Source organism: Pinus tabuliformis, chromosome 1_2 (assembly GCF_031772625.1).
Source record: "Pinus tabuliformis cultivar Carrire ecotype Pingquan chromosome 1_2, CPIR1, whole genome shotgun sequence".
NCBI classification, from domain to species: Eukaryota; Viridiplantae; Streptophyta; class Pinopsida; order Pinales; family Pinaceae; genus Pinus; species Pinus tabuliformis.
In genome coordinates, this window is record NC_142298.1 from 245,366,397 (window position 1) to 245,373,339 (window position 6,943).

Sequence of the window (6,943 nt, forward strand, 5' to 3'; positions counted from 1 at the left end):
TATGCAAATGCACATGCATTTATTTGTTTTCGACTTTCTTAGTATATGAATGCTAAAAAGAAAGTTGATGCACAAATCTGAATTTCTTTTCAAGCGACAAATATCAACATGTTTCTTTTTGAAATAAAAAATGGAGACGATCACAACACCTTACGATTTTGAAATGAATACTTGTCCTTGACACTAAAAAATTACAAATTCAGACCAAAAGCAATAGTAACAGGATAATCGACCATCAACAGCAATCAAACTCTTTCCTATGATTGAAAACGACACTTGCGACAGTTTCAAATCAAAGGACGATAGTACGATTATGCTACTTTTGCAAAGGAGAACTGTAAATGACTCAACAAACACACAAAAACATCTACAGTTCTTTTGTACAAAGGAGGCAGAATAACAGCAAGGAAAAGGGGTTTCAAACAAACATATACTGATCACAGGCAGAAAAATTCAGGAATAGAACTGGAAAGAATGAATCACAGAAACCAAAACTGCACAGAGCCTAGTCTGATCAGCGCACCTGTAACACAGAGAATTTGAAATGCAGTGCACCTTTTCCACTCGGGAAGTGCGCTGAAGTTCAGATTCTCGAAACAGTACCTGCGCTGGGCCAGAAACGAGACTCTGTTTGGGTTCCGGGTCACAGTTTACAGTTCAGTTCTTGGGTTTTGGCCGAGCAAAAAGAAATCAGTAATGCAACAATCAGGGGTAGATCTAGGGAGGATCTAAGAGCTATCACAAGGGCAATCAGATAGTTTGTGAATCAATTGTTTAAATCATAAACATATCCAGAAGACGGATTGAGGTAGCATTTATCTACTTTGCATTTGTTATGGAAAATGTAGTTCGAATACCACCTGTAAGTTTATGAAATAGACAACAAGGAATGATAAATAAACAAACTAATTCATCCCCAGTGGAGTCGCCATTTTGTTACAGGGAAAAGTGTCTATATAGAACTGCTCTATCCCACTAAGGTGTGATAGCTGCCTTAGAAACAAATAGAGAAAAGATACTTTCGTTTTTCCTTTATGAATTATAGATAGAGAGGAACATAAAGACCAACCTCTGTCTTGCGCTAATCTCCTGATTTGATTCCCCTCTTCTTTGATAGTCTTTAGCTACCTGCTCCCTTGCACGCCCAGCTTCACAAAGTACCTGTAAGATCACAGAAGCATAGCACTATACAAAGACATGGATCTATAATCATAAACAATCTAGGATTAGATGTAAATTGACCATACAAATATAGCAAGCATCAATGACACAAGAGCATGGAGGAAAACTTGAATAGCTTTTATTGATAAACAAGAAAGAGCCAAGAGGAGTTACAACCAGTTGTTCTGACCCAGCATCAACCTCCTAGCTAAAAAGCCCCTCTTCACCTCAAACAAAGCTTAGATCACCCAACAATCTGATGTTTTTCTCAAGAAACCAACAACAATTCCTTACAATATGCAAAATTCCAGCCTCTGGATCTCTGGGATGAGGGATCCATATATAGATGTCTGTAATGGAGATGAGTCAGCTCATGATTTGATTAGTGTCTTCCCTCTGATAGTTCTTGCTTCCACTTGGAGATTGATGGTCTCTTACTCATCCTTGGTCGAATTCAGTGAGGCAAGTGTCATAGGAGAAGATTCTGGAAGCTTTCATTTCCTCTCCACCTCGCGGAATGACACTGCCATTTGTCATTTCTCGCCCATCGCACCCCACAGAAGGGATTTTTGAAATGCAACGCACCCACACAGTGTATTTAGGTGAGATACAATGCACTTGGCCAGTGGAGCAGCTGAAATGATCCTGTTTTGACCAATTCTGAGCAGTTTTTCATGGAGAACTTCTGGGAGAAGCTGTAATCTGTTGACCATGTTCCTTTAGGGTTTAGAACAACACTTTTAGGGACTTAGGAGCCCTTGGTTTATGGAAATTTCATGCTTGGGGTTGTAGGGCCCGAAAATGTCTATAACAAGGAGAACACACTGCAAGAGGCTAAAGAACAAGTCATATCAACACACACCTCTCAGACTCCTACACCTCAGGAGAAGCATGATAAAATACCTAGAGAAGAAGAGTCTTCTCAAGTGTTAGAAATTGAAGCCAAGTAGTTCTTAATCTATACAAAGAAGCTTAAAAAGAATCCACCACCAGTTTTTATACAAGAGGAGGAAGAAGGACAAACTACTATAGTCATGATAGGTAAACATGTTTCAACAACATTAGAAGACATTTTTGCAGGTACAAGACAAAAGGACATTTTTGTAGGTTCTCCATATTTGTATGTTTCACAATATCCTCCATAAACACCAAAAACAGTTGACTTGGCTCAAGTCAATGCAGAGCCTAATATTTTTTCCAAATATAGGGAAATCAAAAAGAGGAATGAGATGTTGAAAGCCACAACCTACACACAATTTTGGAAGCAAACACCTACATCACATAATAGGTTCCTTTCAACATTTGACACGGAAAAGGGAAAAATGCAAATTGCATTCCTTGAAGCAAGCGCCAACCCCAAGGAAAGCAATAGATTATAAAGAATTTGTGTTTATTTTTGATGCAGAACAAATTCATGCAATATATTAAATCGAAATTCACAAACAAACTAGTGAAATAATGTATTCTATACTAACTAATGCCGACATGTGCACTTCTAGGTTGCAGGTATCATTAAACAACACACAATCACAACTAAAGTTGGAAAGGATTTCATCCTTAGCCAAGAATACCAGGATCATGTCACTGGAAGAATTGGTGATCAAACTGGGATACAATCCCAAATATGTGAAGGCAATAGAAGAGCTTGTGAAAAGAAAAGATACTGATATCGTTGCATTGAGGAAGCAACTAAAATTGCCTACCATAGAATATCCACACGCTAAGGAAGTCAGAGAGATGGAAAAACATAAAGAGGATATATTCATAATAGTGATTGAAAAAAATAGTGAGATCAAGGACATGGAAGTAGAACTGGAGAAACTGCTCAAAGAAAAAGAGAAGGCAACATAGTTGGCCATAGTTCCACTTACAACAATCCCAATTTTAGTGACCACAACCCCAGGAGCATGTACATGAACTTCAACACTAGTACAGACATCAGATTCTCCAAGTGAACTTGTTAAAGCCATGGATGATCTATCCATTCAGGAACAAGAAACTATGAAGTTAAAAGCTCAGCTCAAGACACTATCAGAACAAAAATTAAAAATTGATAGTTTTTATGTGGCAGAGTTGTAGAAAACCCATCATCTTAATCTAAAAATTGAACAATTGCAGAGTGAATCAGTTATGGCTCAAAATTTGGCCCATGCTAGAGAAAACATATGGATAGAAATCAGTGAAGCCATCATAGAGATATGGCCTTCCATACAGATTATTTTCGAGCAACAAGAATTAAGACAGAGGTCCAAAGAGGTAATGAGGCAAATCAAAACAGACTTAGGACAAAAACTTGGGGAAGAAACAACAATGATCAAAATATTGAATTCCAAAACTAGAGAATAATTAGAGCAGCTGGGAATTCAAGACATGATAAAGACTATTCTAAAAGTGAGGAGGATGCGCACCGAAATAAACCTTATGCTACAACTGGACAATAAATGTCAAAATCTAGAAACCAACATACATAGATTTCATAAGAAGCTATAGGTACTGAACAGGAAAGGTCTACCAGGACTGATTGGTATGGGAGATAAACTTATGATCTTGACAGAGTACCAGGAGAAACTATGCACTATTTCCCAAGACAAGTCAATATTTTTAGGTATAAATTGGCATATAACAGGGAAAGCATTCCTGGAGGCTTTAGATTTTGACTTGTTCATCAATCATGAACTCAAATATTTGTTCATCATCAAACCAAATTTCTAGAAGTACATAGATGTGGATGAGGGCTATAGAAAATTATTATATTTTCTATCCCAAATGAAGAAAATGGGTTATATAGCTACCTTGATGTTTGGGTCTACACATGCGGAAGAATTTACATAAACGATAGGAATAAGGGTCCAGAGCATAGCCCCTTGATTTCACCTCTGCAAGGAGATGAAGAAGGGATCGTGAAGGTCTCTTCGTGAAGTACTATTTAATTGATAAAACATGTATTTCTGCAAATACCACCTCCACTCACACCACCTCCATCTTCACCGCCATCACCTCCAACTTCACCTGTACCACCTCCACCACCACCGTGATTCAATATGGCAAATACATTGAAGTTGCATGTGTTCAAAGGTTTGGGAAATGAGGATCCAAACCAATTATGGTTCGTTCTAAGAGCTGTATGGGAAGCGCAAGGTGTTACATATGACCATATAAAGAAAGAGACACTGGTTAGTGCTTTGTAGGATCTCACACTGACCTGGTATATTAAGTACTCCAACGATAACCCGAATGCGAGAGTCACAAACATCCAAGCAACACTAAATAGGGAATTTAACAGGCCTAAATATGAAGCACAGTCAATTGTGGGATTCAAAGAGATCACAATGCTACCAAGTGAGACACCTTGGGAACTAGATCAGAGGTTGAAATGTAAGATCTGTGAAGCCAATATGAATTTGATAGATGGACAACATTGTGAGTGGTTAGTAGCTTTGCTACTACCACATTTAAGGAGTGCACTATTAAAACAGAAGATAACAACTCAGGCAGAGGCCTTAATGATTGCTATGAGGCTACATGAGATCATGATGCAAGATCCTAACCTAGGAGTTCAGCAGATCCATGCACAACTGAAGAATTTGTGCCTTGAGATGCAAAGTCTGAAACAAGATAGGATTGTTCAGCCATAGGTACGCGAAGAAGTATGGTGCATAAAATGCAAGAGTCAGGGTCATGACAAAGACCACTGCTCGGTCTTTACAAATTACCTTGCAGGAGGAGGATCGATGCCTTTAAGGCTAGAAGCTTAAGCAAGACCTAGCGCGGTGCCTGCTTTGTGGTGTGCTATCTATCAAATAGTGGGAAAACATGCCATGGATAACTGCCACTTGTTATAGAAGTATACGCAAAATCCGCAACAGTTGTTCTGTAACTTTTGTAGGTCGGTGGGACATGATGAGCATAATTGCAGGAGCTATGAATTGATGATGGATAGAACTCCCACCTACAGAGTTCAAGCTGAAACACGACCCCTTGACCAGAATGTAGGGACGGCACAGACATGATTTCAGGAGCGCGAATGAGGCAGAGGTGGAGGAGGACCTGGTAGTGGTCGCAGACAGTTGATTTTCTACAATTGCGGAGGACTAGAAGACTATGCCCATGATTGCATTAATCCAATGCACCTGTCGTGCAATTATTACATGCTATTTGATCATGAGACACATGATTGTCCTACACTAATATCTAGGATATGTGACAGAGGAGTGCTACTGCCTCCCCCGAATCAGAACCTACATATGATGAGGTCTGAGACGCGCGAGGAAGATCTGAATGTAAATATAGTGCTCTGAAGTGGGATTGCGACAGGAGATGACAAAGGGAAACAATCAAAAGACAATGCATTGCTTCGCAAAGCCCCAGCGAAGGAGGTTGAGTTTGATTTGGAGCACACTCAAGAAACCTTCATGGAAGCTAAGAAGAGCTTCACTAAGGCCTCCACTTCAGGAAGCAAAGATAAACTGGAGCCAAAGATGGGCCCCTCCATGCTCACAAGTTTCCTCGAAACCTATATGAAGTTACTGTGCGACAATAAGGCCGTGAAAGGGTTATAGGAACTTATCAATATATGTGTTGGGACCGCTCCAAGTGAACTGCGCATAGTCTGCAAGATTTGAAAGCATAAAACAAGGACAAAGTGTGAAATGAGACTCACTACGCAGATCAGAGAATACGAAATGGATCAAGTCATTCTGGATTTGGTATCATATGCGAATTTCCTACCGAAACAGACATGGGAGTGAATGGGGAGACCTGCACTGCAATGGTCTCCAATTCAGCTAAGGATGGTGAACCAGTAGAAAATCATACCCATGGGGCGACTGCAGGGAGTAACCATGGATATTGAAGGAGTGAGCGCGCTAGTAGATTTTGAAGTCATAGAGATTGTTGATGACAACAATCCCTACCCCGCGCTCTTGGGAATTGACTGGGCTACTGATATGAATGGGGTAATCAATCTGAAAAAGTGAAAGATGATCTTTGAGAAGAAGTCACTATGCATAATAATAACCATGGATCCTGCTGAAGGATCGTGCTATACGGAGCTGGTTTGTGACTATGAGAGCAATGATGATCTAGACTGCATCTATAAGCTAATAGCACGAGACCAAGACTGGGTGAATCCCACCACAGATGGGTGGATTACATGGGAGTGCAAGAGTTCTTGCACATCGGATTCTGATGAAGAAATAAAATGCTGGCAGAATCAGTTACATGAAGTAACTACGCTGAATTGCAATATGATGACCAGGTCGCTGCGCTGCGTATCATCAGAGGTAAGAAATATGCCCACTTATGATGATCTAAATGAGGTAGATGTCTTTTGGATGCATTTGAAGGGGAGGTGCCAGAAAAGCAACGCTTCCAAGCCTTGGACTCGGCACTACGCACTACACCTGCAAGATGGTGGGGTACGCACAAGGGAAGTTTTGATGATTGGCACGAATATAGAAAAATGATGCAGACATGATTTGGGAAGCCTAAAGATGCAACTGACTGACAAGTATGATGGGAAAAATGATCCATGCATGCATCTGGCCAAGTGGACGCAGGCTTATGGAGAAAAGCCACAACCTAAGTGGGTTCACCTATTTTTTCATACCTTGGATGTTATTCCAATGAATTGGTATGTAGCAACAGAGCTTCACCATGGGACAGGTTAATAGGATATCCTACGCGAAGGGTTCGTGATGACATTTAGTTTTGAGGACGGGTTTGACAACATTGAGGAAGCGCTACAAGAAGTGAAAGTAGCCATATATAGGATCTTGCAGTA